This window comes from Salvelinus sp. IW2-2015, unplaced genomic scaffold (assembly GCF_002910315.2).
Source record: "Salvelinus sp. IW2-2015 unplaced genomic scaffold, ASM291031v2 Un_scaffold1481, whole genome shotgun sequence".
Taxonomy (NCBI): Eukaryota; Metazoa; Chordata; class Actinopteri; order Salmoniformes; family Salmonidae; genus Salvelinus; species Salvelinus sp. IW2-2015.
In genome coordinates, this window is record NW_019942937.1 from 241,599 (window position 1) to 253,270 (window position 11,672).

Below are 11,672 nucleotides of genomic sequence, written 5' to 3' on the forward strand. Positions count from 1 at the left end.
ACTAAAACCGTCCCGTTTCTCAGAAACTACATGATGGATTCTAATGTATGAACAGATGTCAAATCAAATCAAAGTGTACGTAGTCACATGAGCCGAATACAACAGGTAGACCTTAAGTGAAATGCTTACTTACATGGATGAGTTCTAATGTATGAGCAGATTTGTTGGAAAAAACGTGTATTCTATGTTTATTATAATTCGTATTGTGAATGGACACCCCCCCCCCCCCCAATGGTCATGCGCTCCCCCTCTATGGTCACCCCCCACCCCCCCCCAGTGGTCACATGCTAGTCCCTCTAAGGTCACCCCTTCCCCCCAATGGTCATGCTGCTCCCACTATGGTCACCCTCCCCCCAATGGTCATGCTGCTCCCACTATGGTCACCCCCCCCAATGGTCAATGCTGCTCCCACTATGGTCACCCCCCCCCCCCCTTGTCATGCTGCTCCCTCTATGGTCACCCCCGCCCCCAAATGGTCATGCTGCCCCCACTATTGGTCACCCCCCCCCCCCCCCTTTTTTGTCATGCTGCTCCCACTATGGGTCACCCCCCCCCCTTTGTCATGCTGCTCCCACTATGGTCACCCCCCCAAATGGTCATGCTGCTCCCACTATGGTCACCCCCCCCCCCCCCCCCAATGGTCGTGCTGCTCCCCTATGGTCACCCCCCCCTTTTGTCATGCTGCTCCCACTATGGTCACCCCCCCCAAATGGTCATGCTGCTCCCACTATGGTCACCCCCCCCCCCCCCCCAATGGTCATGCTGGCTCCACTATGGTCACCCCCCCCAAATGGTCATGCCTGCTCCCACATTGGTCACCCCACCCCCCCCCCCCCTTTTGTCATGCTGCTCCCACTATGGTCACCCCGCCCCAAATGGTCATGCTGCTCCCACTATGGTCACCCCCCCCCCCCCCTTTTTTGTCATGCTGCTCCCACTATGGTCACCCCCCCCAAATGGTCATGCTGCTTCCCACTATGGTACCCCCCCCCCCCCCCCCCAATGGTCGTGCTGCTCCCACTATGGTCACCCCCCCCCCCCCCAATGGTCATGCTGCTCCCACTATTGGTCACCCCCCCCCCCCCAATGGTCGTGCTGCTCCCACTATGGTCACCCCCCCCCCAATGGTATGGCTGCTCCCACTATGGTCACCCCCCCACCCCCTCCCCCAATGGTCGTGCTGCTCCCACTATTGGTCACCCCCCCCCCCCCCCCAAATGGTCTGCTGCTCCCACTATGGTCACCCCCCCCCCCCCCAAAATGGTCATGCTGCTCCCACTATGGTCACCCCCCCCCCCCCCCCCCAATGTCATGCTGCTCCACTATGGTCATTCCCCCCCCCCCCAATGGTCATGCTGCTCCCACTATGGTTCATACCCCCCCCCCCAATGGTTCATTGCTCTTCCCACTATGGTCACCCCCCCCCCCCCCCTCCCCAATGGTCATGCTGCTCCCACTATGGTCACCCCCCCAATGGTCCATGCTGCTCCCCACTATTCACCCCCCCCCCCCAATGGTCATGCTTCTCCCACTATGTCACCCCCCCCCCCAAATGGTCTGCTGCTCCCACTATGTCACCCCCCCAATGGTCATGCTTGCTCCCACTATGGTCACCCCCCCAAATGGTCATGCTGCTCCCACTATGGTCCACCCCCCCCCAATGGTCATGCTGCTCCCACTATGGTCACCCCCCCAATGGTCATGCTGCTCCACCTATGGTCCCCCCCCAATGGTCATGCTGCTCCCACTATGGTCACCCCCCAATGGTCATGCTGCTCCCACTATGGTCACCCCCCCCCAATTGGTCATGCTGCTCCCACTATGGTCACCCCCCCCAATGGTCATGCTGCTCCCACTATGGTTACCCCCCCAAATGGTCATGCTGCTCCCACTATGGTCACCCCCCCCCAAATGGTCATGCTGCTCCCACTATGGTCACCCCCCCCCCCCCCAATGTAGTCATGGCTGCTCCCACTATGGTCACACCCCCCCCCCCAATGGTCATGCTGCTCCACTATGGTCACCCCCCCCCAATGGTCATGCTGCTCCCACTATGGTCACCCCCCCCCCCCCCCCAATTGGTCGTGCTGCTCCCACTATGTCACCCCCCCCCCCCCCAATGGTCATGCTGCTCCCACTATGGTCACCCCCCCCCCCCCCCCAAATGGTCATGCTGCTCCCACTATGGTCACCCCCCCCAATGGTCATGCTGCTCCCACTATGGTCATCCCCCCCCCCCCCCCCATGGTCATGCTGCTCCCACTATTGGTCACCCCCCCCCCCCCCCAATGGTCGTGCTGCTCCCACTATGGTCACCCCCCCCCCCCAATGGTCATGCTGCTCCCACATGGTCACCCCCCCCCCCCCAAATGGTCATGCTGCTCCCACTATGGTCATCCCCCCCCCCCCCCCAATGGTCATGCTGCCCCACTATGGTCATCCCCCCCCCCCCCAATGGTCATGCTAGTCCCTCTATGGTCGACCCCCCCCCCCCTCCCAATGGTCATGCTGCTCCCACTATGGTCACCCCCCAATGGTCATGCTGCTCCCACTATGGTCACCCCCCCCCCCCCAATTGTCATGCTGCTCCCACTATGGTCACACCCCCCCCCCAATGGTCATGCTGCTCCCACTATGGTCACCCCCCCCAAGGTCATGCTGCTCCCACTATGGTTCTCCCCCCCCCCCCCCAATGGTCATGCTAGTCCCTCTATGGTCACCCCCCCCCCTCCAACAGTTCTTTATCTGGCTCCACCCCAATGGACATTTATTTATTCATCACTTACAGTTGTTATGATCACAGTGAGAAACGTCTTTCATCTGAAACACCACTCTTCCTGTCACCGTCTCAACCTTAACCACTCAACCTTAGTAGGCTACAGAAACAGACACATCCTCAGGGCCCGACGTAGTCATCGAAAAAAAACTGTTATAGAACCGCCATCGTCATACATGAGGTCCAATCCAATGATGTGTATAAACCCTGGAGGGAGTGGTTCTAGAATTCATTGAACAACATCTAGTAAGCCATACTATACACATTAAAAAGATTTTAAAAACTGTAGAAATCATTAGGTGAATATCACAGCGAATCACAACACTGACAGGTAAGTAATAYTGCCAAACACAATCGTTCCACTATTACTGCAGATATATTATGGACATTTTCAGAAATTACAACGCGAAAATAAAAATGAATCCTATGGGTAGCACCTTCAATACATGCATTTCTACAGCCCYCAAAGTATATTTTTACAGTGGAGTACCAAAAATGGCTTTGCGGTGGCTTGAAAACAGTGCCCTCTTGTCGTCTGGTGTTTAACAAAAYCAAATAAAAAATTGTCACATGCGCCTCAAACAAGTTGTAGACATTAACGTGAAATTCTTACTTACAAGCCCTTAACCAATAATGCAGTTCAAGAAATAGAGTTAAGAAAATATTTACTAAATAAAATGTACATTTTTTAAAATATAAAGTAACACAATAAATAACAATAACGGGGCTATATACAGGGGGTGCCGGTACCGAATCAATGTGTGAAGGTACAGGTTAGTTGAGGTCATTTGAATATGTAGGTAGGGGTAAAGTGACTATGCATAGATAATAAACAGCGAGTAGCAGCAGTGTAAAAAAAGGGAGGGGGTGTCAATACAAATAGTCCGGGTGGCCATATGATTAATTGTTCACTAGTMTTATGGWTTGGGGGTAGAAGCTGTTAACGAGCCTTTTGGACCAAGACTTGGCGCTCTGGTACAACTTGCCGTGRTGTAAGRSAGAGAAYAGTCTATGACTTGGKTGACTAGAGTCTTTGACAATTTTTTGGGCCTTCAATACAGGACTAAGATCGAATCGTACTACACCGGCTCTAACGCTCGTTGGATGTGGCAGGGCTTGCAAACCATTACAGACTACAAAGGGAAGCCCAGCCGAGAGCTGCCCAGTGACACGAGCCTACCAGACGAGCTAAACTACTTCTATGCTCGCTTCGAAGCAAATAATACTGAAACATGCATGAGAGCACCAGCTGCTCCSGGAAGACTGTGATCACRCTCTCCGCAGCCGATGTGAGTAAGACCTTTAAACAGGTCAACATTCACAAGGCCGTAGGGCCAGATGAATTATCAGGACATGTACTGCGAGCATGCGCTGACCAACTGGCAAGTGTCTTCACTGACATTTTCAACAGCTCTCTGTCCAAGTCTGTAATACCAACATGTTTTAAGCAGACCACCATAGTGCCTGTGCCCAAGAACACTAAGGTCACCTGCCTAAATGACTACCGACTTGTTGCACTCACATCTGTAGCCATGAAGTGCTTTGAAAGGCTGGTCATGGCTCACATCAACACCATCCTCCCAGAAAACCTAGACCCACTCCAATTTGCATTCTGCCCCAACAGATCCACAGATGATGCAATCTCAATCGCACTCCACACTGCCTTTCCCACCTGGACAAAGGAAAACCTATGTGAGAATGCTATTCATTGACAACAGCTCAGCATTCAACACCATAGTGCCTCAAAGCTCATCAATAAGATATGGACCTGGGACTAAACACCTCCCTCTGCAACTGGATCCTGGACTTCCCGACGGGCCGCCCCCAGGTGGTTTGGGTAGGTAACAAGACATCTGCACGCTGATCCTCAACACGGGGCCCTCAGGTGTACGTGCTCAGTCCCCTCCTGTACTCCCTGTTCACTCATGACGCACGACCAGGCACGACTCCAACACCATCATTGAATGTTCCGATGACACAACAGTGGTAGGCCTGATCACCGACAATGAGACAGCCTTTAGGGAGGAGGTCAGAGAGGTCAGAGCACGCCCCCATTTTCATCGACGGGCTGCAGTGGAGCAGGTTGAGAGCTTCAAGTTCCTTGGTGTCCACATCACCAACAAAACTACCATGGTCCAAGCACACCAAGACAGTCGTTGAAGAGGGCATGACAAAACTATTCCCCCCAGGAGACTGAAAAGATTTGGCATGGATCCTGAGATCCTCAAAAGGTTCTACAGCTGCACCATCGAGAGCATCCTGAACTGGTTGCATCACTGCCTGGTTTGGCAACTGATCGGCTTCTGACCGCAAGGCACTACAAAGGATAACAAAGCCAAGCTTTCTGCCATCCAGGACCTCTATAACAGGTGGTGTCAGAGGAAGGCCCTAAAAATGTCCAATGACTCCATCCACTCTAGTCATAGACTGTTCTCTCTGCTACCGCACGGCAAGCTGTACCGGAGTGCCAGGTCTAGGACCAAGAGGCTTCTAAACAGCTTCTACCCCCAAGCCATAAGGCTCCTGAACATCTAGTCAAATGGCTTCCCAGACTATTTGCAGTGCCACCCACCCCCCTCTCACCACCTCATTACACCCACTGCTACTCTCTGTTGTCATCTATGCATAGTCACTTTAATAACTCTACCTACATGTACATWCTACCTCAAATAACCAGTGTCCACGCACATTGACTCTGTATCGGTTCCCCCCCCCCTGTATATTGTCTCGCTACTGTTATTTTACTGCTGCTCTTTAAATACTTGTTACTTTTATCTCTTATTCTTATCTATATTTTTTTTGAAACTGCATTGTTGGTTAGGGGCTCGTAAGTAAGCATTTCACTGTAAGGTCTACCTGTTGTATTCGGCTCATGTGACTACTACAATTTGATTTGATTTCATTTGACTTCTGTTCATACATTAGAATCCATCCATGTAGTTTCTGAGAAACGGGACAGTTTATTTGGGACACACCTCCCTTGTTAGTGTGAGATACATCTGAAGAAAACCAATGGTCTTTGCAGATGCAGATAGAGCCAGAAGGAAACCCTGACTGTGTCTGTGGGTTAGTTTACTGGCAGCCTGTGAGCTACAGGGGGGGATGTCAGAGAGCTGCACAATACAGGCAGGCAGTTATGCTGACTCAGTGTTTCAGGGTAGTTAGTGAGTTAGTGAACCACTGTGTGAGAGGAAACTAGCGAGATAGGGGCTGGGGCGGGGGGGTTGGAGGTCTTCAGTTTCACAATCACTGATAGGCTTGGTTTTCCACTGAGTGCCTCACGCCTCAATCTGCCCAGTGTTATGGGAATTGGTCATGATCACACAGTGCGTGTATACATTATATTTAATTGATTTATATGGATTTATACCATGGCATTGCTGAATTCTTTCTGATTGGCTTGAAGGGCATTCTAGAATGTGCACCGTTTCCCTATAATGCATGTTAGAATTCAACGGCTATGACGTTTATTCTTACATGTTCTACGTTTGAGCTGCTTTTGAAAGCAAAAGTCGAATTGAAAATATTATTATTATAAAAAATATTATTGGCGTTGTTGGTTTTTAAATTTTCTATAATAGCAAGCCAGCAGCACTGGTTAGCTAAGCTAGCACGTCTGTTTGTTTGGTTACCAAGGCAACTACTGTAGCTATCTGGTATACTTGCTAGCTACTCTACATCAGTGGACGTTGAACACATTTTTTATGTATAATCAACTCAGGGCTGTATGCATTCTCTAGGAAAATAATGGAACTCTGTGGAAGGATAATGTCACTTGCTAGAGCGTTGTGGCATACCTTTTCATGCATTATTATTATTTCATGCAGAGTGCATAGCCCTTTGTTGATTATCCTTTACAGAATGTTTTAATGCATTAATAACTGAAACACTGCTGGCTTGGTAATGGCGCCGGAGGGAATGGCTGCCGTTTTACAGGCTCCTAACCAACCGTGCTATTTTGTGTGTTTTTTTTCCCTTCTGCATTGTTTGTAACTTATTTTGTACGTAATGTTGCTGCTACCGTCTCTTATGACCGAAAAAGAGCTTCTGGATATCAGAAAAGCGTTACTCACCTCAAACTGGATGAAGATTTTCGTTTTTTATGAGTCCGACGCAAAAGATATACTGCTTCTCCGAGACCAGGCTTAAATTCCAATCATTAGCGTGGGGAAAAAAAGACGGAAATACAGGGGGAAGAGATCGGTGAGAATTCGTCAGCGAGTGGGTAATCTGCCCCTACCATCCGTTCAATTAACCAACGTGTAATCATTGGAAAATAAACGGGATGATCTCACCGAGTGAGGAGTATAACACCCCAGTCACTGGCTTCATCAATAAGTACATCGACGACGTCGTCCCTACAGTGACAGTAAGTATATATCCCAACCAGAATCAAATCAAATGTATTTATATAGCCTTTTTCGCATATCAGCTGATATGTCAAAGTGCTGTACAGAAACCCAGCCTAAAACCCCAAACAGCAAGCAATGCAGGTGTAGAAGCATGATAATTTGTAAGTCGCTCTGGATAAGAGCGTCTGCTAAATGACTTAAATGTAAATGTAATGGTGTAACGGGTGTCGTCGGAAGGATGAGACCAAGGCGCAGCGTTCTTTGAGATACACATAATTTATTAACGAAGTGAAACTTTAGAAAAGACCAAACAATAAAAACGACCGAACAGCTTCGTTATGCAAACTACCTGCACACAAACAAAGAACAAGATCCCACACAGAAGGAGGGAAAAGGGCTGCCTAAGTATGATCCCCAATCAGAGACAACGATAGACAGCTGCCTCTGATTGGGAACCACACTCGGCCAGAAACAAAGAAATACAGAACATAGAATGCCCACCCAAATCTCACCCTGACCAAACCAAAATAGAGACATAAAAAGGCTCTCTAAGGTCAGGGCGTGACAGGTGGCTAGGAAAAACTCCCTAGAAAGGCCAAAACCTAGGAAGAAACCTAGAGAGGAACCAGGCTATGAGGGGTGGCCAGTCCTCTTCTGGCTGTGCCGGGTGGAGATCATAACAGAACATGGCCAAGATGGTCAAATGTTCATAAATGACCAGCATGGTCAAATAATAGTAACCAGAATCCCAACCAGAAGCCATGGATTACAGGCAACATCCGCACTGAGCTAAAGGCTAGAGCTGCTGCTTTCAAGGAGCGGGACACTAATCCGGACGCTTATAAGATATCCCGCTACGCCCTCCGACGAACCATCAAACAGGCAAAGAGCCAATACAGGACTAAGATTGAATCCTACTACACTGGCTCTGAAGCTCGTCACATCTGGCTGGGCTTGCAATCTATTACGGACTACAAAGGGAACCCCAGCCGCGAGCTGCCCAGTGATGCGAGCCTACCAGATGAGCTGAATGACTTTTATGCTCCCTTCGAGGCAAACAACACTGAAGCATGCATGATAGCACCAGCTGTTCCGGACAACTGTGTGATCACTCTCTCCGTAGCCGATATGAGCAAGACCTTTAAACAGGTCAACATTCACAAGGCTGCGGTGCCAGGCGGATTACCAGGACGTGTACTCAGAGCATGCACGGACCAAATGGCAAGTGTCTTCAGTGACATTTTCAACCTGTCCCTGGCCGAATTTGTAATACCAACATGTTTCAAGCAGACCACCATAGTCCCTTCACTCCAAGAACGCAAAGGTAACCTGCCTAAATGATTACCGCCCATAGCACTCACGTCTGTAGCCATGAAGTGCTTTGAAAGGCTGGTGATGGCTCACATCAACACCATCATCCTGGAGACCCTAGACCCACTCCAATTTGCATACAGTCTGAACAGATCCACAGATGGCGCAATCTAAATCGCTCTGCATGTGAGAATGATGTTCATTGACTACAGCCCAGCGTTCAACACCATAGTGCCCACGAAGCTCATCACTAAGCTAAGAACCCTGGGATTAAACACCTCCTTCTGCAACTGGATCCTGGACTTCCTGACGGGCCGCCCGCAGGTGGTAAGGGTAGGCAACAACACATCTGCCACGCTGATCCTCAACATGGGGGCCTCTCAGGGGTTCATGCTTAGTCCCCTCCTGTACTTCCTGTTCACCCACGACTGCGTGGCAAAGCACAACTCCAATACCATCATTAAGTTTGCTGACGACACAACAGTGGTAGGCCTGATCACCGACAACGATGAGACAGCCTATAGGTAGCAGGTCAGAGACCTGGTAGTGTGTTGCCGAGACAACAACAATCTCCCTCAACATGAGAAAGACAAAGGAGCTGATGGTGGACTATAGGAAAGGCAAACCCCCCCTCCCCCCCCCCCCCCTTCACATAAACAGGGCTGTAGTGGAGCGGGTTGAGAGTTTCAAGTTATTGGTGTCCACATCACCAACAAACTATCATGGTCCAATCACACCAAGACAGTCGTGCAGAAGTCACGACAACACCAGTGTAACGGATGTGAAATGGCTAGCTAGTTAGCGGGTACGCGCTAGTAGCGTTTCAATCAGTTACGTCACTTGCTCTGAAACCAGAAGTAGTGTTGCACCTTGCTCTGCAAGGGCCGCGGCTTTGTGGAGCGATGGGTAACGACGCTTCGTGGGTGTCAGTTGTTGATGTGTGCAGAGGGTCCCTGGTTCGCGCCCGTGTCGGGGCGAGGGACGTACTAAAAGTTATACTGTTACATTGGTGCCGTGACCCGGATCACTGGTTGCTGCGGAAAAGGAGGAGGTTGAAAGGGGGTGAGTGTAACGGATGTGGAAATGGCTAGCTAGTTAGCGGGTACGCGCTAGTAGCGTTTCAATCAGTTACGTCACTTGCTCTGAAACCTAGAAGTAGTGTTGCACCTTGCTCGCAAGGGCCGCGGCTTTTGTGGAGCGATGGGTAACGACGCTTCGTGGGGTGCAGTTGTTATGTGTGCAGAGGCCCCTGGTTCGCGCCCGTGTCGGGCGAGGGACGTACTAAAGTTTATACTTTACACCTATTCCGCCTCAGGAGACTGAAAATATTTGGCACATGTCCCCAGATCCTCAAAAAAGTTATAAAGTCTGCACCATCGAGAACATCCTGACCTGTTGCACACCACCTGGTATGGCAACTGCTCGGCATCCGACCGTAAGATGCTATGGCTCAGTATATCACTGGGGGGCAAGATTCCTGCCATCCAGGACATATACTAGCAGTGTCAGAGGAAGCCCAAAAAAATTGTCAAAGACTCCAGTCACCAGGTTATAGACTGTCTCTCTCTCTCCTCTTACATCACGGCAAGTGGTACCAGAGCGCCAAGTCTTGGGCCAAAGGCTCGTTAACAGCTTCTACCCCCAATCCATAAGACTGGTGAACAATTAATCATATGGCCACCCGGACTATTTGTATTGACACCCCCTCCCTTTTTTTTACACTGCTGCTACTCGCTGTTTATTATCATGCATAGTCACTTTACCTACCTACATGTACAAATTACTTCAACTAACCTGTACCTCCGCACATTGATTCGGTACCCGTACCCACTGTATATAGCCCAGTTATGTTTTTTTATTGTGTTAGTGTAACGGGTTGAAATGGCTAGCTAGTTAGCGGTACGCGCTAGTAGCGTTTCAATCAGTTACTCACTTGCTCTGAAACCTAGAAGTAGTGTTGCACCTTGCTCTGCAAAGGGCCGTGGCCTTTGTGGAGCGATGGGTAACGATGGCTTCGTGGGCGACCGTGTGTTGATGTGTGCAGAGGGTCCTGGTTCGCGCCCGAGGCGGGGCGAGGGGACGGTTTAAAGTTATACTGTTACATTGATGCTGTTTGACCGGGATCACTGGTTCCTGCGGAAAAGGAGGAGGTTGAAAGGGCGAGTGTAACGGATGTGAAATGGCTAGCTAGTTAGCGGGTACGCGCTAGTAGCATTTCAATCAGTTACGTCACTTGCTCTGAAACCTAGAATAGTGTTGCACCTTGCTCTGCAAGGGCCGCGGCTTTTGTGGAGCGATGGGTAACGACGCTTCGTGGGTGACTGTTGTTGATGTGTGCAGAGGTCCCTGGTTGAGCCTGGTTATGGGCGAGGGACGGACAAAGTTATACTGTTACATTGTGCTGTTGACCCGGATCACTGGTTGCTGCGGAAAAGGAGGAGGTTGAAAGGGGGTGAGTGTAACGGATGTGAAATGCTAGCTAGTTAGCGGGTACGCGCTAGTAGCGTTTCAATCAGTTACGTCACTTGCTCTGAAACGTATTAGTAGTGTTACCCTTGCTCTGCAAGGGCCGCGGCTTTTGTGGAGCGATGGGTAACGACGCTTCGTGGGTGACTGTTGTTGATGTGTGCAGAGGGTCCCTGGTTCGAGCCCGCGTATGGGCGAGGACGGAATAACGGACTAAGTTACTGTACATCTCTTATATTTAAAAATGGACTCTTTGAAGCTGCATTTTAAGGGCTTGTAAGTAAGAATTTCACGCTAATGTCTACAACTGTGTATGAGCGCATGTGACAAAATATATTATTTGATTTTGTTAACACCAGCCGATTGAGGGTTCTGTTTTCAAGCCACTGCAGAGACAATTTTGATACTACACTGTAAACATATACTTTGAGGGCTGTAGAAATGCATGTATTGAAGGTGCTACCCATAGGATAAATTTTTATTTTTGCATTGTAATTTCTAAAATGTCCATAATATATCTGCAGTAATAGTGGAATGATTGTGTTCACAGTATGTATGACGATGGCGGTTCTATAAACAGTTTTTTTTTTCGATGACTACGTTGGCCCTGAGGTTGTGTCTGTTTCTGTAGCCTACTAAGGTTGAGTGGTTAAGGTTGAGACGGTGACAGGAAGAGTGGTGTTTCAGATGAAAGACGTTTCTCACTGTGTTATTTTCATGTTTAAAAAGACGACACTTCCAGTCTTGAACTATCACATGTGATTTAT